The sequence below is a fragment of the Cynocephalus volans genome, chromosome 1, assembly GCF_027409185.1.
Source record: "Cynocephalus volans isolate mCynVol1 chromosome 1, mCynVol1.pri, whole genome shotgun sequence".
Taxonomy (NCBI): domain Eukaryota; kingdom Metazoa; phylum Chordata; class Mammalia; order Dermoptera; family Cynocephalidae; genus Cynocephalus; species Cynocephalus volans.
The window spans coordinates 60,496,368-60,518,548 of record NC_084460.1 but is presented as its reverse complement, the minus strand read 5'-3'; the positions used below and the strand labels follow the sequence as shown (position 1 = coordinate 60,518,548).

At 47.3% G+C, this 22,181-nt stretch overlaps 1 protein-coding gene across 2 annotated transcripts in view; it reads left to right on the top strand.

The window, feature by feature from the left end:
* Positions 1 to 20,099: 20,099 nt before the first annotated feature.
* MAP3K2 (mitogen-activated protein kinase kinase kinase 2) overlaps positions 20,100 to 22,181 on the top strand; it is a 56,235-nt gene continuing 54,153 nt past the window's right edge. Inside the window, exon 1 of one of the 2 annotated variants that reach the window (XM_063109829.1) lies at positions 20,100 to 20,605. The gene's annotated coding sequence lies outside the window, so the exon portion shown is untranslated. Of the gene's footprint in view, positions 20,606 to 20,889; positions 20,916 to 22,181 lie in introns of those variants that run through there. The other variant, XM_063109836.1, reaches the window with a different exon arrangement.

The following is a 22,181-nucleotide window of genomic DNA, read 5'->3' as shown; positions in this document are numbered from 1 at the left end:
CCATCACCATTTGCTAAAGAGACAGTCTCTTCCCCAGTGTATAGGCTTGGTGCCTTTGTCAAAGATCAGATAGCTGTAGGTGTGTGGGTTGATTTCTGGATTCTCTATTCTATTCCATTGATCAGTGTGTCTGTTTTTATGCCAGTACCATACTGTTTTGGTTATTATAGCTTTGTAGTATAGTTTAAAGTCAGGTAGTGTTATGCCTCCAGCTTTATTTTTCTGCTGTGTTGTGGAACAATGTTTTTTAAGAGTTCAAATAATGACAATGAGAATGATTACAATACCAATGCCAGCATGACCCAGACATCATGGTCATTTAGAAGGCTAAATGACTGTAATTTTAATGACAGCTGGAATAGCACATATGACTGGGTTAGGGAGGTAAATAATCAAAACAGAACATACTGCACATATGCAGAAAAGAATTTGGGATGAGGCATGATGGGAAAAAAAATGTGTAAGTACATGTAGAGACTGAGTCTCACAAGTCCCCATTGAGACAGGCAAGTACTTCTAAATAAAACAAAAGAGTTGTCTACCCAAAAGACACCAATTCTCAGTTGAAAATAGTGGCCACTGATTGAGTTCGGGCATACACATAAATGGACTCACATGATTGTACTTCTCCTTTAATTGTTCTATGAAACTGAGAAAAGTCACATTTCCCCATTCAAGGCTGTAACTGAAATATCCTGTGCATGGACAAAAGGAGAAATTTTGATGACAGCTGCGTTAGCCCTTTACAATGTAGAGTTAATTCTGTCAGATCCTACCTACAGTCATGCTTTCTATAGTATAACAAGTGCTGCCTAAAATCACAGCAATAAAAAATGTTCCCCTATCTCTAAAGTACTTCAATTTGAAAAATGAAGTTTCAAATTATATTTTTGATTTCTATGGAAATTTTAATGAAACTACAGAAAAAATGAAAAAAAAAGAATGTTGATGATAACTTGTCCAAATATAAATGAGACTTTGCCCATCTGTCTGCATATTTGGCAGACAGTGCTAATGTTAATTTTTGCAAATTCCATTCAGTTTATGAACTCCTTACAGAAGAAAATGAAAAGATATTAGCCACTAAGTGTCCCGCATTTCTTGTACACAGCATGGCTAAAGGGGGCAGGGTTTGCTTCCCTGTCATACTAAGACCTTCAGAATGAAAGGTTTTGGTTTCTTTTCAGTTTCCTCAAAACACACAAAAACACTTAATGAGATTTTTGACATTCCAGAAATGGAAGGAGATGGCCTTCCATTTGTAACAATGACAGCTACAAGATGGCTGTCATTGTTGCCATGTTAAAAAGTTAGCCAGCCATCAAATCATATTTTCAAAATGTGGGACAAGAAAAATGTCCTTTAATTTGGAAAAAGGTTGAGAATGAAGATGGAGAAGAATATTGCAGACAAAATGAAATTTGTAAGTTGTTCCTATAAAACTGTCTGATGGTGTTTGAAGAGCCCATAAAGACCCTGAAAAAGGATGAACCAACTGTACCAGAGTTGTTCAATATTATCTGTAGGTAGTGATAAAAACTCCTATAATGAAAAATGACTCATTTTTGGAAACAAAACAAAATGAAATGTTACCAGAAAGGGACAACCAACTTAAACAGGACTTTCTCATTTTGTTACTAAAACTGTAATTTATTTGATTGTTTGTTTTTAAAAAATGACTGGTAAGGGGATCTTAACCCTTGACTTGGTGTTGTCAGCACCACAACGGGCCGGCCCCAAACTAATTTATTTGTAATCCAAATTCAATTTCACAAGTTCAAATTATCTCTGTGCTTTAAAACCATTTTCCCTGAGAGACAGAGAGGTTTGACTTATGATGACATCCAGTGTGCTTAGAAATGCTTAAAAAGGATGCACATCTTACACATAGATATCCTACATGATGGATTTGTAGACGCAAAGGAAGATAGCTGGTTTACCAAAAACAGCCTGTAGATACAAACTGAATAGACATCTTTTGAGAGCTGAAAACTAATCCCTACAAGTTTAAAAACCTGCTGTTGCTAGTAAGTAAAATCCTAAATATTTCATGCTCAAACATTTTTGTTGAGGAGATGGTTAGCCTGATGCTGTCACATTGGACTGATACCAGGAATCAGTGCAATTTGGGTTTCCTAAGAGCACAGCTTCAAGTCAAAGAATTTTACGTTTGACCACATTCCATTTGATCACTACATTAAAAAAGGATCTCCTAAAGGCTGCAGGCAAGGAAACAAAGAGTAAAACATCCTACAGTATCACAGGACAAAAATGTCATTGTTATTTTTTATTAAATATTGTAATATCCGTTCAATTAGTTCTATTGTATTTATAGTCTCCTTTTAAAAAATCTTATGTTTATATATCTTAATACAAAATTTAAGTATGCAATAATGAGTTAAAATAAATTGCTGTATCAGAGGACAGAAAGAAACATAAAACTTCTTATATTTTTCTCACATAGTATTTATTAGTCCTATTAATTATTATCTTTTTTCCAATGGTTTAGTTCTATTAATTATTATTAGTTGCCACTGTGAACTAATTCAATTTTTGTTTTGTTTAAATAATAGCATTTATGTAACAAGAAAGTAAAAAACACAGAATATATAATTTCAAGTAAACACCTAATTTTTTTTGGGGGGGGGGAGCTGGCCAGTATGGGGATCCGGGTATTTCATATTGTAATATATGTAACTATAACATGTATGATTTCAAATAAACTTTTTTATTTTTATTTTTATTTTTTTATTTTTATTTTTATTTTTTTTGTCGTTTTTTCGTGACCGGCACTCAGCCAGTGAGTGCACCGGTCAGTCCTATATAGGATCCGAACCCGCGGCGGGAGCGTCGCCGCACTGCCAGCGCAGCACTCTACCAAGTGCGCCACGGGCTCGGCCCTTATTTCTATTTTTTTAAAAAGATGACCGGTAAGGGGATCTTAACCCTTGACTTGATGTTGTCAGCACCACGCTCACCCAGTGAGTGAACCGGCCATCCCTATATAGGATCCGAACCCGTAGCCTTGGTGTTATCAGCACCACACTCTCCCGAGTGAGCCACGGGCCGGCCCCAATAAACTATTTTTTATATTTCTATGTAAACTAATAACACATATGTGTATGATAATTGTTAACATATTATATTACGTTGTTTTTAAAAATCTGGTATGGCTGTGTCCCGAATTGGATCGCTAATGTTGGTGACCCTAATACATGTGCTATCTCCTCTGCCATCACCTTGTCCAAGCGGCACAGTCTAGTGATGAAGCCAAACTTAACACAGGCAGAGAGCAAGGTCGAAAGTGCCATCACAGAAGTTCCCTCAGGTGGTCCCTGGGCGGGCCCTGACCGAGCCCTGAAGAGGCCCTCGGGGAAGGCCGCCTGGAGGAGACGGGCCTCGGCTGGACCGCAGGGGTGGGGCTGGTTAGAGTGGGGAACGGAGTGGGAAAAGGGCGGAGCCCGACGCCTGGGCCTCTCCAGGCAGGTGACGGTCCGCGCGTCCCCCATCGCTCGGAAGTCGGGCGCTGGGAAGCAGGGAGCGCCGGGGGTCTCGCTCCCGCCCCCTGCCCCGCACGCTCCGCGTCTTTCGCGCCCTTCCTCCCCGACCCAGCCCCTGGCAAGGCCACCACGCCTGGCAGCGTCAGCTTCCCGGTTCCGCGGGGAGCAGCCAGGGCAGCTCCAGCAGCTGGGCGTGGCCGCGCCTCTGCCCCCGCCCACCCCGCGGCCGCCCACGGCCCGGCTGGCAGCGCCTCCGGCTGAGTCAGCGGGTGAGTCAGCGCCCCCGACCGCGCCGAGTCCCGGCTCGGAGAGGGATGCAGCCGGCGCGGGGTGGGGGAGAGCGCACAGCGGAGGAGAGAGCGGTAGAGGGACGGAGGGCGAAAGGACCATCCCAGAGGGGAGGGGGAGGGCAGGGAGGAAGGGGAGGGGAGGGGGAGGGCAGGGAGGAAGGGGAGGGGAGGGGGGGAATAGGGAAGAGGGGGAGGGGACAGGGAGAAGGGGAGGGACGGAGGGCGCGGGAAGGGGGAGAGCGCGGAGAGTTACCCATTAACCGGCTCAGCCTCTCCGACAGTTTCGAGGAAGTCAGGCCTGCACGTTCATTGCCTCCTGGGAACGTGACCTGTCGGTCACCTGCAGCCTGGGGCAAGCTGTCCTGGTGATCCAGGATCTGGCCTTGAGAGTCCCTATGGCTTAAGGCAGTGTTTTTCAAACTTTTTTTTTTTTTTTAAAACCTCAACCCTCAGTAAAAAATCCCTTTTACATTGCCAGAAAGTTTCACAAAACCATATTTATCCCTATTATCAGGTGATGCACTCGACAGTCTGTTCTGTTTACACTTTTTAAAAGGATGATCATGAAACATTAAATTGATTTTACGACCTACTAATAGACTGCAACCTGCAATTTGAAAAACGTGGCTGAAGTATCTAGGCAGATTCTTTTCTCTTTTTAAATACTGCCCAGCAACTGGAAAGGGCCTCCCCACCAGCTGGACCGGGGCTTTCTGACTCTGTCTCCCTGACTTCCTTTTACTCCCTTTGTCTTAAGACACAGCCTCCAGCCTCCCTGAGCAATGAACACAGGTTTGTATGTTGTGCTTGTTTACAGGTGATGTGCATTGGATCCTGGTAGCTTTGATTACCGGTGGTGAGAGGTGACTGGGGATGGGAAGAGCCCTCACCTTTTCACTGTGCTTTGTGGCTGCTTGAATTTTTGTCACACATTTATTACTTAAATATTTTTATTTAAAACATTTCAAACCTGCAGAAAGGTGTCAGGAATAAACGTGACACACTGCCTCCCTTTTCACTCCACACCCTGCAGGCATCGCCGGCGGGACTCAACTCTCCCCTCTCCCCGCCCAGCAATGGAAGCTGGGGGCAATGGAAGCCTTGCAGTTCTTAACACAGCCTTTCGGGCAGCCCCACGGATTGATTGTGCCAACACTTTGAGTTGAAAGTTATTTGCCGTCCTGTAGACTGTCCCCGCTGACTCTGTCTACCAGCACCCAGTCCGCAGCTAGAGGACTGTTTGGCAGGACTGGACATCCTCTCATCAGTGGGTAGGTCTGTCCCAAGTCCTGAAACCTCCAGGGAACTGGATAGTGTTCAGCCATCTGGCAGCCCCTCTTCAGTCCCTATCACCACAGCGTTTAATGTCTTTTGGAGAGTGCATTGATGCGGGAAAACCACAAATTGTAGTGAGTGGGAAAAACAGTTTTTCCTCTGCTCTCACATGGCGCAATCAACAACACAGAAGACTGACTTCTGTGACCAAATGTGTGGGGATCTCTCCCCACTAGCAAGCAAGCCAGCAATTCTCCAGCAGACACCACCTGGGTGTCGTCTAATTCAATTCCAACACTGTCTATCTGGAGATAGCATCAGATCCCACAGGTTGAAGGCTTGGTCCCCAAGACTGTCCCCACTTCAGTTGCCAGTTGCAAGTCCAGTCCTTTGGAACTTCTGACCAACCAGGTATAAATCAGGATCCCCGCAACTCCTTCCTTGGGTTTGGTTAGTTTGCTTGAGTGGCTCACAGAACTCTGAGAAGCACATACTTAATGTTTACTGGTTTACTATAAAGGATATTACAGGGCATACAGATGAAGGGGTGCATAGGGAGAGGTATGGGGGAAGGAGTGCAGAGCTTCCATGCCCTCCGGGGGGCACCATCCTCCAAGAACCTCCATTAGTTCAGCTATCCAGAAGCTCTCTGAACCTAAGCCTCTTGGGTTTTATGCAGGCTTAATTACACAGACGTGACTGATTAAATCATTGGTAACTGGAGGTCAACTTAACCTTCAGCCCCTCTTTCCTCCCTGAAGGTTGGGGGATGAGACTGAAAGTTCAACCCTGGTCTTTCCTGTGACCAGACGCATCCTCAAGCTACCTATGGGCGGTCAGCTATCATTAGCATACAAAAAGACTCATCACTTTGGAGATTCTAAGGATTTTTGGAGTTGTATGTCAGGAGATAGGGATGAAGACTGTTGGGAAAATAGAATAGTTTGGTCAGGGCCCTTGCCTCGGGTGTGGTTTTAGCACATCCTTTGTAAGCAAATTGTGTGTGTGTGTCTGTGTGTGTGTGTGTGTGTGTGTAGTTAGTGCGCATGCATGCCAATGCATATCTTTTTAGTTTTATTGTTATTCTTGTGTTCTTCAGAGAGGGAGAGAGTAGAGAGAGAGGTAGAGAGAGAGAGAGAGAGTGTTTTAGTGAAGCAGGTGGGTGGGTGTCTGCCTTGGGTGTCCGCCCTGCGCAGCCATGCTTTCCAACAAACAGCTTCCAAGGACCTTTTGGCTGGCTACCTAGCTCACAGACCTGCGTGAAGGGGTCTGGTGACCCAGCCTGGCATGTGTGGGGTCTGGTGACCCAGTCTGTGAATGGGCTTGAGGGGTCTGGGAGCTCCAGACCCAGCCCTAGCTCAACAATTGGCCCGGTTGGTGCAGGATTACCGGCAGGTAAAGGTAAAAGAGCCCAACAACTGACGTGGTCGCCTAGCTTTACAATCGGTGTCATGAACAGGATTAAGAGCACTACAATTGGTGATGTCAGCAGGATTCCGACAGAGCCAGGGTGCCCCACAATTGGTATAGTTGGCAGGATTCTGAGCAGGTACAGGAGCCAAAAGCCTTTGGAAGAAGGAGGAAATGTGGCTACTTGTGAATATGCTGTGCCCTATGGCCACCTTCCTGTTGACCGGGATCTGGTTGCTGCACAGTGTACTGCAAGGCAGCATAGACCAGGTATTACAATGCAAAACACCTTGGGAAGGGGAGGAAATGTGGCTGTCCTTCTGCATGTGTTGCCTAGTGGCCACTTTTCTGCTGACCAAAGCCTGGTTATTGCTCACTACGCTGCAAACGGATCGAGATTTGTGGCAAAGCAGAGTTGTTGGAAGCAAGGATGGTTGTCTGAAGGCAAAAGGCTTGGAGGGTGCCACTTAAACATGATGGCTGGCTGGGTGCCAAAAAACCTGAGAAAAGAGTGCCACATGCAGATGGGCAGATGACCTGAGGACGGGTGCCCCTGCAGAATTTCAAGTATGCTTTCAGCTGGTGAAAAGGTGGAAAAGTTACTCTCCGTTACTACGTGCCTGTCTGCATCTGTCTCTGAGGCAGCGGCTGCAGAATGGCCACAGATGTTCACAGGGGCAGGGCAGCCACTCCACGATGGACTGGGAACATGCAGCTGTTTGAACTGTGGGTGAATGCTGCTGAACTGCCTTAGACTGAGTGAGTAGCTGGTGTAAGCTGAGCTGATTGAAGTAATTCAAAAGCCAGAATTTAAAAGGGAAGCAGAGCGTAAAGATTCGGATAATTTGCAGCTTAGCCATGCAGTAGGGAACTGGAGAGCAGGAGAAAAACCGAAGGGTTAAGCAGATAAACTGCTAAAGACATTATCTTGGTGGTGAGGCAGCCAGATGCTAAGAGCCAAGACAATGGGGAAAAAAGCCCTAAATGCATTTGAGAAGTCTGGATGGGTGCCCCACCCACCACAGGCCCTGAGGGCATTTGAGAAGTTTGGGAGAGTGCCCCTCCCATCCTAGGAGAACTGAGTTGTCCTGGAGGACAGAATTGAGGTGTCATTGCCCTTGGCAAACTGCTCCCTGCATCCCAGCCGCTCTGGCTGGAGCAATCCCGCCTCAACACCTCTGAAGAAAAAAAGCCGAAAACCTTGGTGGCATTCACCTTGTGTTATGTTTGCAGGCCAGCAGTATGTGAGAGCAGTGGAGGCGTGGCAGCCTCCACCTAGATTTTGGAAGATGAATAAGCTGGGGGACTCAGGTGGAGACCTGCTGCAGGGGTGGAGCCACTGCGGAGGTCATCTACGGAGCAATGTGGAGCAGGAAAGGTGGAGTCAGAGCCCCCACTGAAGAAATGTCTGGTAGAGCCAGGATGGTGGGACTGCCACCAGGAGCCCAGAACCATGGGGCTGCTGGCAGCATGCAACGCGGCCTGGAAAAGCCACAGGCACCAGGCAGCTCAACGGGCTGCACTGGGCAGAGCTGTAGGAGCGAGGTTGCACAACACTTTTGGGTCCGGGTGCCCCAGTGTGCTCAATGTTTGCCCTGTTTGGGCTTTGGATTTGTTTGGGGACTGTTTTCCTTTCTATTCCTCCCTTCTGGAATGGGAATGTGTACCCAATGTCTGTTCCACTGTATCTTGGAAGTAGATAACCTTGTTTTTGACTCTTTACAGGTTCACGGCTGGAAGGACTTTTGCTTTTGGTCTCAGAGGAGACTTTGGACTTTTGAGTTGGTGCTGCAACAAGCTACGACTTTTGGGACTGGGATGGAATGTGTAATATGTAAATGTAAGGGTCATTTATCCTCGGTAAGGGAACATATGGAAGATTCTGAATGAGTAGATTGTATGGCGAGGGACCCTGAAGGGGTGGATTTTGGGGGAAATAGAATAGTTCGGTCAGGGCCTTCGCCTCAGGTCCAGTTGGGTGTGGTTTTAGCATGTCCTTTATAAGCAAATTTTGTGTGTGGGTGTGTGTGTGTGTGTGTGTGTGTGTGTGTGTGTGTGGAGTTAGTGCACATGCACACCAATGTATCTTTTTAGTTTTGTTGCTATTCTTGTGTTCTTCAGAGAGGGAGAGAGTAGAGAGGTAGAGAGAGAAAGAGAGAGAGAGAGAGAGAGAGAGAGAGTGAGTGTTTTAGTGAAGCAGGTGGGTGGGTATCTGCCTTGGGTGTCCGCCCGGTGCAGCCATGCTTTCCAACATACGGCTTCCAAGGACCGTTTGGCTGGTTACCTAGCTCATAGACCTGCGTGAAGGGGTCTGGTGACCCAGCCTTAGCTCAACAATCGGCCCAGTCAGTGCAGGATTACCGGCAGGTAAAAGAGCCTGACAACTGGCATGGTTGCTTAGCTTTACAATTGGCGTCACGAACAGGATTAAGAGCGCTACAATCAGCGATGTCAGCAGGATTCCGACAGAGCCAGAGTGCCCCACAAAGACCAAATATATATTTTCACAATATCAAAGGGAGACACACCAGAAGCCAAAAGTAATTAAGATGGCAGTCAGACTCCATCCTGGAGAAGATTCTAAGGTAGGTGGAGAACAAGGCAAAGCAGAAAAAATGGGATTGCTAATTTGTTGGGTGTCGGTGTTTAATCATGTAAGCTTTGGCGCACTATTTAAAATCTCAGAATCTTGGGGCTAGAAAGGCCCTGGAGGATCCCAGAAAGTAGGTGCCTCCTCCAGGACATGGGACCTGAAAAATCTCTAAGCTGGTGGCTGCCACCGTGAATCCTCTCCCCACAAGGGAGAAAGTTGATGTTGTCTGGTCGCCCACATTTGATCTGGCTTGTTCTCAATCCACTCTGAGAGCCTGCTGTAAAAGAGAATATGCCCTTTGGCTCATTGACAGTGAAAAATACAACCATCAGGAGGAACAGAAAGCTCAGGCCTGCTGCCAGGCACAGTCTGCTTTATAGGAAATTCCACCAGGGAAGGCAGTTATTACAAAGGAACATTACTTGGATTGTGGACACTGCTTGTTGCCTACCCAGCATCCATTCCCCCTCCTTCCTCCCTAACAGACCCCAGTTTTGTTCAGGTATCTGCCTCTCCACATGTGCTCCAGGGAATGCTGATCGCCACAGTCCAAATGGGGGTGTGGAACCTGAGTTATCAGAGAGTGGTCCTACTGCTCTTCCATTCTGTGCATGGCATTTCCTGGCCCCAAAATTACTTCAGGAATGGGTTGGTAATCAAATTCAGGCCAATAGGATATGAGGATAAGTTCAGGGCCTTCTGAGGAAAAAGGTGTTCTCATTCTTTAAAGAGAGAGCCACCAGAAGAGCCCTGCCCTCCTCCAGAGTGGTGAGCAGAAGCGGAGCCTGGAATTTGTAGAGCCTTTGGCTGTAAGGAAGGAAGCAACCTGCAGAGAAAGACACCCCCAGAAGATGGTGTAACTAAGGAATCAAAGAGAAACAGACCCAGGGTTGCTGGATTGTGCTGATCCTGAAGCCTACATATCTCAGATCACAAAAACTCTGCTGTGGTTTGGAGAGGGGTACACCTCTCAGGGCAGCCGGGAAGGAAAGCAGAATCCTTAAATGGAGCCTGTCCCAGCTGGGGTCTGTGCCGCCCCCTGCCATTCTCCCTGGGGTCCCACTGATGTCCTGTGTCCCATCCAGGATCCCATTTAGAATCCCACATGGTGTTTAGTCTCCTCCAATCTGGGGCAGTTCCTCAGTCTTTCCTTGTCACTGTGACCATCTGGCCAGTTATTTTGTAGGACGTTCCTGACTTTGGATTTGGCTGATGTTTTCTCATTATTAGGTTGAAGTTATGCATTTTTTGGCAAGAGTGCCACAGAAGTGATGTTGTGCCCTTCTGAGGACACCATATCAGGGGATAGGTGATGTTGATGTGTCTAATTACTGTTATGTTAACTTTGATCACTTTAACCAAGTGCTGTCTTCCTGAAGTTTCTCCATGGTAAAGTTACTGTTTTCCCTTCATAATTAATAAATATCCTGTGGGGAAATGCTTTATGACTATGTAAAGAGACATCATATTTTTGCCCACTAATTTTATCATCCATTGATGATTCTTGACTGCAACGATTATTACAATGGTTTTAGCCAAATGGTGGTTTTGTAGTTACATCATGCTTCCTACATTTATTAATTGGAATTCTACTGTAAAAAACACTAATTCTCCCATCTATTTATTTATTCCATTATTTTGATATTTGTGTGGACTCTTGAATATTTCTTTTATTCTTTTTTTTTTTAAGATGACCAGTAAGGGGATCTTAACCCTTGACTTGGTGTTGTCAGCACCACGCTCAGCCAGTGAGCAAACCGGCCATCCCTATATGGGATCCGAACCCGGGGCCTTGATGTTATCAGCACCGCACTCTCCCGAGTGAGTCACGGGCCGGCCCATATTTCTTTTATTCTATGGGTTATAATCCATTGCTATTATTTATTTAGTTTTGCTGACATTTACCAGATTTGGCTATTGGGAGCTCCTCTGGGTTGGCTCCTGTGTCACTGGATATTTTCCCTTACTTCTTTGAGCCTTTCTTGTCTGGCACAAGATGCTCTTGTCTGGTATTTCCCTGCCCCAGCCCTGGAATCAGCTGTTTGTCTAAGAGCCCTGGTTTGTTTTATTAGAGAACAGTATTGAGGAAGATCTGGGCACCAGTCAGATTTAACTTGGTTAAGTGAAAATGCAGAACTGACCTGGAGGGAGGGGCAGCTTGAGAAGCAGAGAGGAGAGGCAGAGGGACAGACAGATTCTGCGAGGGAGGGTAAAGGGAGGGAAGGCGGCATGGCTGCTCAGTCCTTAGCTGGGAGCACCTGTGGGAAGCATGGTGTATGGGAAAATAAAACATGGATTCATCTCAGCAGCACTCCTTGGTTCACTGGGCTCCATGGGGGGTGTGCACCTGGCTACTGGAGTTGGGAGGGAGAGGAAGACTTTTAATTTTTTTCGACCATAAACATCTATTAATGAGAAAAGCAGAAAAGGTCTACTTTAAATTTTTTCCTTCTTTATCAATGTCTACATTTACTGTTTCCTTTTCTCAAACTGAAGAACAATGGGTGGGATGTGGATCAACTGTCAGTGATGTAGGATCTAACTGCGCCACAGTCACAAATGGGTCATCGCGCAGTGATCAGCTGCTCTCCAGTTCTCAATCACGAAATCCTCGGGGCTCAGGAGGAGAGGGGCTGCAAAGATCATCTAGGCTGGGGCTCTCAAACTCTCCTGATTGCCATCCACAGTAAAAAAAAAAACCCATATTTTACACCATGACCTACCATACAGACACATTCAAGGTAAACAAAATTTCACAAGACAGTATTCACTCTTGCAGAAGCAAGCATGCAAGATGAAGATGTGAGGGCTTTGCCCTCAGGGTGTGGTCAGTCTCATGGGGAGGCAGATATACAAGTGGCCACAACCTGCTAAGGACCTTGCAGTAGCAGAGATCAGCACAGGGTAGGAGTGGGAGGTACTGAGGAAAGCAGGAATGTGACCTTAGGAAAGTCGTCTTCCTGAGCCTTGGTTTCCTCCCCTGTAAACATGGGAAAGGTGAGACCTGCCTCCCTCAGTTATAGTGAGCTCGGGAAAGACCCGGGCACAGTGCTCTTCCACTTGTTAGAGGAGATACAGGCTCCAGCCAGCCTGGAGAAACTGGGAAGGTCTTAAGAGAGTGTGGTGTGGAGGCCTGCAGGATGAGCGGGAGAGGACAGGCCTTCTGTAGTGGATCAGCAAGACAGAGGACCCAAGGAGCTCCTGAGGATTTGGGGTCTGGAGAGCAGAGGCTGAAAATGACAAAGACAGCTGGAGATACATAGGCCACAGGATGGAGGCCTTTGCCTGCCACACAATGGAGTTTAAATTCAGCCCTGTGAGCAACAGGGAGCCACTTTAAGTGCTTTGCATAGGGGAATGACACAGTCAGATTTGGGTCCACTACAGTGACTCAAACAAGACATTCCTGTAGTTACAAGGAAACTGGTAGTCAAAAGTGGACACTGCAGCATTTGAAAGACCACCTGTTAGGTGACTCAGGTATGTAACGGGGAGGTGGAATTTCAAGTGAGTGGCTGACAGTGTGAACAGGCAGGCTGAGGCAGGAAAGCAGCTGCTTCCACCTGTCCTGGGACTATCCAGCACTTTCTTTTTTTTTTTTTTTTTTGTAGTTTTTACGTGACCGGCACTCAGCCAGTGAGTGCACTGGTCATTCCTATGTAGGATCCGAACCCGCGGCGGGGAGTGTCGCCGCGCTCCCAGCGCAGCACTCTACCGAGTGCGCCACAGGCTCGGCCCAGCACTTTCTAAATGAAAGACATGGCCCTGACATTAGAGAGAATTCTAAAACTTCCCATCCTCTGAGGGACTGCCACTACAGAATCTCACCAGGCTAAGCCCAGGAACTCGCAGTTCCTCAACCCCTCAGATGGGCTAGGTATTTTGAGTACGAGGTAGGGTGTTAGGACACTGAACTATACAGACCCAAGTTTGAAACCTGCCATGTACAAATTAGGTGGCTTTGGGAAAGTTAGTTATCTTTGCCCTGGACTACAGTTTCCTCATTGTCAAATGGAGAGGGAGGGGGTGGGTGTGAACGAGTTAATGTATTCAAAGTATGTTGTAAGCCCTCAATAAGGACTCAACTCTAAGGTGACCTCATATTCTCCTTTTACAGAGTGAGGAGGCTGAAGTCAGAGAGGTCTTGCCTTGCCCAAGGCTACACAGTTGGCAGATGGCAGAATCAGAAGCCAGGTGGTGGTCTGCCAGCCTCTCTGTACCCCTGCTCCTTGAGCTACCTCTTCTGTGGCCAGGTGAGAAGCCGGGAGCTGGCACTGGCCCAGCCCAGATTCCATAGCAGGGAGAGCCTGGCCACCTGGCTGCCTGCCCCCAGCCCGGAACATATGTCTGTTAACCTAGGCCCAGAGGCCAGAGTGCAGCAATGAGTCACTCCAGCAACCCACTGCACCAGGAGACCCCCTCCTCCCTGGCTGAGACCTGGTTGCCGAGCAATGAGACATAACATATGTAAATAGAATGTCATTTCTTGCTGTAACAGTGAGGCCCACTTCTGGGGCTGCTCTTTCCCTTGCCTGGCTCCACCCCTTAGCCTTCCCCCAGCTTCTCCTGGTCCTGACCAAAGTGAATGCATTCACTGGAAGATGACTGGGGACTTCCAAGGGTGGATGTGGGGCTCTACCTGGCTGCGCAGGACAGGCAGGCTGGACTTTCACCACCAGCCAGGGCTGGGCAAGGGTAGTGGAGCCGGGCACAATTGCCTGACACTGAGTCAGGAGGGCGGGCCTTGGACCAAGGCTCCTGCGTGCCCATTTCCCAGGGCGGGCGGGGCTTCTGCTGCTCTGGCAGCCCCAAGAGCTGTGCCTTCATTTTCTTACCCACCTTGCATTATTCCAGTTAACTCCCTGAAGCTACAGAACACCTTGCTAGCAGGGCAACCCTGGGTGAGGAACAGGATTCTTGTTCCTGGGTGGGCCTCCTGCTGGCACAGTTGCCCTGCTCATGCCAAACACTGTGTGGCATGCTCACAGTTATTATTTTAGGACTCCTCTCAGGATAGACAATGAACTTGGGGCTACGCATACATCACCCCATTAATCCTCACAATGACACTGTAATGTAGGTATTTTTAAAATCAGCTTTATTGAAGCTTAATTCATATACAGTAAAACTCGCCCATTTTAGGTGTACAATTTGATGAGTTTTGATGAAAGTATACAGTCTTGTAATCAACATCACAACGTTCGTGACACAGAATATTTACATCACCCCAGAAAGTTCCGCCTGCCCCTTTGCAGACAATCTTCCACCCTTGCCTTGGCTATGGTTTTGCTTTTACTAAAATTTCACATACCTGTAAATTGAATCATATAAGATGTATGTAGTTTTTTGTCTGGCTTCTTTCACTTGCCACAATGCTTTTGAAATTAATTCATGTTATCGTTGGCTTGTTCTTTTCTTTGCTAACCAGTTGATGAATATCGGGATGGTTTGTGGCTATTATGAATAAAGCAACTAGGAACAAGCTTTGTGTGGACGTAGGTTTTCATGTCTCCTAAAGAAATACCTAGCAGGAGAATTGCTGGTTCATTAAATGGGTATTATCATCCCCGTTCTTTATAGATAAAAGATTGAAGCTTAGAGAGGTTAAGCAGCTTGTTTGAGCTCACACAGCTTGGCAGAAACTCAAAGCCGCATCTGACCTCTACACCAGGTGGTCACCCATATGAAATAGGTACTTTTTTTTTTTTTTTTTTTTTGTGTCGTTTTTTTTTTTTTCGTGACCGGCACTCAGCCAGTGAGTGCACCGGTCAGTCCTATATAGGATCCGAACCCGCGGCGGGAGCGTCGCCGCGCTCCCAGCACAGCGCTCTACCAAGTGCACCACGGGCTCGGCCCGAAATAGGTACTTTTTGAGTTGACAGTACTTCCTTGGTAGATAATTACTACACATGGGCTGAATTCAGCTGTGTTCAGGTTTGCAGTTTGCTTACGTAGACTGGCACTCAGCATAGGTTACTCTTTGAGGGCATTGCAGCAGGTGACTTCCAGAAGCTGCAAGTCTGCAGGATTTTTGTTTGGTTTTACTTTTTTTGTTTGTTTGTTCGTTCGTTGTTGTTTGGTTTTATAAAGGTGGAATTTGCCAATTTTCTCCACCATAAAGTTACTAATTTGAGAAGAGACTTGGAGAGGAAGAATCCTGTTCCTCATCAACCTTTCACCCACTGATTCAAACACCCATTGTGAATTTCCTAACTTTACCTTCCCTTTTACATTTGCTAGTTGCATTCTTCTTTCAGGGAGAGAGCTTTCCCTGCTTCCTCACTTGTATTTAGATCAGTATGTCCTCATGGATTACTTTATTCTACAGGATATAATCCATTACTATCATTGTGTTAATGTTCATCGTGTCCCGGATTTGGCCAGAAGCAATCCCATTATCCTGACTCCTATGTCCTTTTGACATGCCCCCACAATTCTCTGAGCACTTCCTTACTCTCAGGTGTAAGATGCTCCAAATTCTTGTACTTCTGCACCAGCCCTGGTCCCTTTCAGTGGAGAATGGCATTCAGAAACCCAGATAGGGTGCTAGATACTCATTGGTACTGAGATGTCAATGGCTTCTAGACTGCCTCAGCTTGCAGATTTTTTTTTTTTTTTTAAAGATGACCGGTAAGGGGATCTGAATCCTTGCCTTGGTGTTATCAGCACCACACTCTCCCAAGTGAGCCCTGGGCCGGACCTAGCTTGCAGGTTTTTAAGGCAGCAGGTAAGGCGAAAGGCAGGGCCATGAAATTGGACTTCTAAGCTAGGGACTTGATAGAATCAGACAGATGAAGGGAATTCACAATAAATGCAACGAGCTCAGTCATTGGTTCATGGGGTGGTGGAAATGGGGTCAGTCCAGCCAGGAAGTAATTTCTTTGCTCAGAAATATCTCTGTAAATTTCACAGATTAAAAAGCCTCTGGGGGAGAGGGTAGCATCTTTCCACTCTTTTTGCCTTGGCATGAATTATTTCTGTGGCAGAGGACCTGCGAGGCTAGTTCTCAAGGATGCTGGAGGGGTTAGGGACAGTAAGGAGAAGAAGGGTGGTCTTAGAGCTCCATGTGGTGGACTATGTCTCCCACAGTGATGAAAAACTACACAGATTTCTCCTGGCACAGACCTTCTGCTGTCCTCAAGGCTGATTCGGCTGCTGGCTTGTGAGAGAGCCTGGGAGTGAACTCCAGGAATTAGAGGTGGTGACTCATGATGTGTGGCCAGGGTCTCAGAATCAGTCTCCCTGAAAAGCACTGTGCCTACTGGTTGTCTTCAGCACCCTCTGTTCTGAAGGGCCTGCTGGCTCTGGAGTCCACTGGGGCCGAGGCAGCGCTAGGCCTCCTGTGGGCAGCAAGTGGGGACAAGTGCTGTATCTAGTGGTTTTCAGGTGCCTTACCCCACTGGCCTCCACCACAATCCTGGGGCAGGATGCCTTTTTCTGTCTTCCAGAATTGAGGTCGAGTCTCAGTGAGCGAGGCTAGGAAGGGCAGGCACGGGTCTCTACCAACACTTAGTGTTCTCTGCAGTCCCACCTGGCCAGAGCCACTTGGCCTGTAGGTAGCAAGGCAGGGGGTATGTGAGGCCACGCGGAGCCCGCTGAGACTGGTCTGAGTAGCAGCGACAGTCTGGAGGGGGCTGGGGGCTGATGGTACTGCTGCCTCTCAGGACACAGGCTCTGTCTGCTTGGCTTCAGCCAGGCTGGCCTATGATGAAGACCTGGTGCCAACCCTTGTGGAAGGAGCTACATCACGCTGTGGCAAGGGGTTTGATGAGCCATAAGGATGAAGATGACTCTTTACTTGTTCCTGCTGGTGTGAACTCCTTTGGTGGTGTACTGAGAGGGCTTAGGGTCCTGCAAACCAGCCCAGAGAGGGGGTTGGGGGGTCTGGATTGAAGGAAGCCGGTGGTTTCAAGTTTGGCAATGCTGATGTTGGAGGCAGAGCCCCAGGTGCTGGGAGGGGCAGCTGAATTGGCAAGACAGGAAGTGGTGCCCCAAGCAGGAGGCAACCCCAGAGGGGCTCTGGAGGGGCTCTGGGGCCTTAAGATGGAGGGAGGGCCTGCCAGATGGGTTCTGAGGTGGCTGCTCCACCAGGTGTCCTCAGGCCCTGGTGACAGCCACCTGAACTTTCTGTGTCAGTTTTTCTTCATATACAAAATGAGAATAATACTTCCACTGATCTACGTCTCAGGATGTTTGTGAAAAATAAATAATAAAACATGGTAAATCAAAGAGGGTGGGGAATAGGCAGAGAGAGAAGGAAAAAGAGGAACAGGAAGAGAATATGAAGATAATATAAACAGTAAAAAGGGAAGCAAGAGATAATCTTCATTTTGCTGTCAAGAACAGAAGTCAGAAGTAAGGAGCAGACCACTGAGGGATGCTGCAATGGAGGAGACCAGGAGGCCCCAAGCAGACAGCCCAGAACTTCTAAAAAATGGGTTATCACTGTTAACAATCTGATGTTTTAAAAGCCCATCTTTTACTATTAAGGCTTAGAATGCACTAACTCAGATAACTCATATAATTGAAGGAACTTTGGGTCCTTTTCCTAAATAGAAGTTCTCCCCCAACAGTAATCTGTAATATTCCTTTGCATTATATCATGAAAGTGAGCAAAATTAGGTAACACTGTGACCAGGGCTGTGGAAATGTGAAAGAGACAGTCATTCTGTGGCAAGTGTGTGTTTTACTTTTCAGATATGTTAGCACTGGTACTCATATGGTCTCTCTTATTCTGCCTAAAACACTAAGGGCAAAAAGAAATCTTTCTCTGGTGCATTCTCCATCAGCCAAGAAGTTGTCATGAGCTCTTTGTCCATTTTATGAACAGCTTTCATTTAAAAAATTAGAGTAAAGTTAAATTTTTAAATATAAATTCCATCTATTCAAAATTATGTTTGTAAGTATAAGGGAAAATAAGTGTGACTACTTATGCTGTACCATGAAGATGATGCAAGTATGACGCAAAGTTGCATATACAGGACATATCATAACTACCTAAAAGTGATCTAAAAATATAACTAAATATAAAAAACACCAGCACAACAAAGATCTATGCATAGAGAAAAGATTGGCCAAAGACAGAATTACAAAAAAAAGTTTTTTCTTTTTATCTTCATGTTCTCCATACTTTTTGTTATAAAATGTACAACATAATGTAAAATATGAAACAAACATAATTTTGAAATAAGAAGTTTATGTACTAGCAAATGATGAACAAAAAAATTAGAGATGATCAGAATCATAGAGAATTCAAGACAATCCTCTGTTAGAAATCTTGTCCACTGCTTCTTTCCACACTCAGAAACTGTGGGCATTCCAAACAGCAGATGTGCACCTCAAAAATACAGAGCTAAATGGAAAATCAGTTTGCTTCCATTTGTTTAAAAAGTGGAGGACTTTTAAGCTTATATACACATAAAATCTCAAGATTTATAATTTAAGATTCCTTTTGATTCTAACATTCTAAGACCTGTATGCCACAAAAAGGAGGGTCTCAGAATCCTGGAGGCATTTAAAGCTTAAATTTTGACACCGTTCTCCACAGTTCCCGGCCTGACCACATAGCAGGCATTCAACGAATACTTGTTGTTTACTAAGTAATCTAGAGGTAGATTTTTCCTCATACCTCTGCTCTCCCCTCCACTCCCCTGCCTCACCTCCCACACCTGGGGACTTCATTCACTTCTGGATTCCTTAGAAACACCCCACATGTACATATATCTTAGCTATTCTTTTTCTTCATTCTCCTTTTACATTGGTCACTTTTCCTCTTGTTTGGATATTAAATCTCTGGCATCTTTGGATCTTTCAGTATATATGATTACAAAGTAGTGATCTTGGGATTTTTTTCCTGATGAAACTTCGTTCAGTGAATATTTCTTGCCTTCTTACTCTTGTCTGGGTTGCAGTGATAGTGACCTAGTCCTCAGGACACCTCTCCCTCAGTCCCTGCCTCAGAGCGCCAGCTCTTCTGCCCCTTAGGGCTCCCGAGTTGGGGCCCTTACCTCTGGTCCGGAGGGTGCCTCTCTCATGTCTCATTTCAAGTGCTGGAGTGGAAATGTGATCTGAAGTAGAAAGGAAGGGGGTTCCAAAATGTACCGAGAAACCTAGCAGAAGTTGAACAGGTTGGAATGATCAGGAAGTCCTAAGGAGTACTTGAAGAAAAGCCAGGAGATGTGGCGGGGAAGATGCTTTCTGGATCAGAGTAGCGTGGGGTAAAGACCTGGCAATGCAGTTAGTCACAGCACGGAGGGCCTCCACTGCTAGCCCGATTAACACGCATTACGGCCTGTGGGCGATGGGGAGCGGAGGAAGGATTCAGTGAAAGATTCAGCTGCTAGACTCTGCCACTAGCTTGGGAGGTGGGGTGTCAACTCATCTCTCTGGGCTGAGGTTTCCACATCTGTTAAACGGGAGAAGTAGTATTTGCTGGGCCAACCTAGAATGGTGATAAAAGAACTAAGACAGAAAACACATATAAAACTTAGCCGGTCTCGGGAGGGTGGGGGCGCTTAAGGTTAGGTAGCAAATATACAGTAATTTCTAAAGTCCTTTAGGAAAATATTCTGAAACTTGATCCACAAATTGAGGCAGATGGGTTTGCCTTGCAAACGACTTGCCATGGTTTCGGAGTCAGTCGCTACCTCTCTTTGCTCTGTTATCCTTGGGGTCGGTGCTCAGGCCACGCGGGAGAACCTTCCCGGGATCGGCTTGGGTGTCTCGGGTCTGAGCACGTTGGCAGACGCGGGAGGAGCTAGGTGCGCCGCGCACGCGGAAAGGCGCCGGCCGCGCGGAGCCGAGGGCGTGGCGGGAGCAAGGGCCGTGCCAGGACTGGGAATCCCCGCGCCGCTCGACGGGCGCGGCCGGGCGTGTGCGTGGGCGCAGCAGGCTACTGCGCAAGCGCCGGCCCGCTTCCCTCGGCGGGGCGCGTGCTCGCGACGGGTTCCGCTCCTGGAGGGCGGGGAAGCGCGCGCACGAGCAGAGGCCATGACGTACGTTGAGCTACGCCCGACGTCACGGGCCCGTGTGTAGTGGCGGCCCGACTGCGCTCAGTGGCAGCGCCTGACGGGGGTGGTGCGGCCGCTGGGCGAGGCGTTCGGGGGTCCCGCGGCCAGCGGCGGCGACCAGGAGGACGACGACTGGGACACCCGGAACCCCCGACCGCGGGGGTCGCCGCTCCCGCCCCTTCTCCGGCCTTTAGCGACGCCGGCCCGCAGCTTCCTTCTTTCCTACCCAGCTTCCCGCGGGCCTCGGGGCTGCAGCGGCGAAAAATACCGAGGGGCGCTGAGAGGCCCCGGCCGGCCGCGACAATCCACGCGCCTGCCATCCCGCCCGGCCCGGGTTCCATGTGAAGGAGGGGGGGGCCCGGCCCCCCGGCCCGCGCCTGACTCCTCGCGCGCCCCTCCGGCACCCGGGGGCCCCGCGGCCTCCCCCGGTAGGGGGCCGCGGTGACAGGCCGCGCGGGGGCGGAGGGGCGGGCTCGGCGGCGGCCCCTCCTCGGGCCTGCGGCTCCCTACGTCCCCACGGAGTGGCTGGTACGTGCCTTGCCTATGATTGTGTGTGTGTGTGTGTGTGCGTGTGTATGTGCGCGCGTGTGTGTGCGCGTGTGTCGGGGACCCGAGGAGGGGGCCGGCGGCGGCCTCTGGGCCGCTCCCGGGGCGGGGATTTCGCTGGGTGATTGCCCCGCTCCAAGAGGGCGGACCTCTGGTCCATGCATCCTCCCCTGAGTCCCAGGTCTGGGTGAAGTAGGCTGCTGGGCTCCGTAGCTGTCAGACACGTACTCTGCAGAGATTTTGGAAGGAAGGTTGCAGCTGGTCCCTGGGAGAAGCGGAAATGTTACATGCAGTAAGCGAAAAAGTGCTTGTCTTTGCAGTGTCACAGTGTGGTTATCTATTGATTAGGTTTGTTTCTTCCTTCTCCCTTTACGGAACATTTAGCTAGCACTTAATGTGCTCTTTGCGCCCAGCCAGCCCAGTGAGGTGGGCTGTACGTTGTCTCCCCATTTTATAGATGAAAAATCGAGGCTCAGAAAGGTTAAGGCATTTGCCCAAGGTCATGCAGCTCGTGATCGAGGAAGCTTTGATTCGAATATGCAGATGTCTCTTTGAAGGATTGTATTTCTCCATTTTGCACAAACAGGTATTTCAGGAAAATGAGACTAGTTGAACAGTTTCTTCCTGGGGGTGAATTCTAAACACGTAGGTATATATGGTTTACTTTTCCCGAAGGTAGGCTGTTCGATGTATTTTGCTACAGCCCAGCCAAATCATTTTCTTGGCTTTTAAAAAAAAGCAAAAAACTTTTAAAAGATGTTTTCAGGTAACTTTACCTTTTTTGTAGTAGGACTGAACAGAAAAAATTAAGCCTCTTACAGAAAAGAAGAAATATATTTGGTAAAACTGCATATTTCTTGAAAAGTTATGATTTTGCTTTTGCAGTTTGTTCTAGATGCGTAATGGGAACTCGCAGCTGGGTTATTTCTTGAGATTTCCTTATTGCAAAATTTGTTGCTGGATAATGTGGCAGTGTCAACACTCTTGGTAGTTTGTGCATTCTTATGCAATATTTCTGAGTTTGGTGTCAAAATTTAATGTGTAGAATATCATAGAAAGTTATCTTTTGATGATGTGGTTTTTTTATTTGTGTGGTGTGCTACTAATCAGTGCATAGCTAACTGAAAATTCTCATTTACATTGGCCTTTACTATTCTTTAGCCAGAGCTGTTCACAGAAGAAAGTTTTGATAAATTCCCTTGATAAGTGAAGCTTCATGTATAGTTGCAAATGTTAAGTTGATGCCTAATTATAGTACTCTCTAATTTTGCTAGTGTATTATCAGGCTGACGAAAATTTGTAGTTGAATGTCTTTGCAGTGTCTGTAGAGAAAAGGTCAAATTGTAGAGTTATCAGGTGGATGGTTCACAGATTGATTTGCTGTTTGGTTAAAATATAAACGTATGTTGAATCTTGTTTAATTTGGGTGTATATAATGTTACAGAATGGTTATCTAGTCATGCTCATCAGGTGTCTGTTTTGAGAAAACTGGTTGTTAAAGGCGTATCTTAAATGCTTGGATTACATTATAGACTGAATCTTTTAAGCAGTTTTAGGT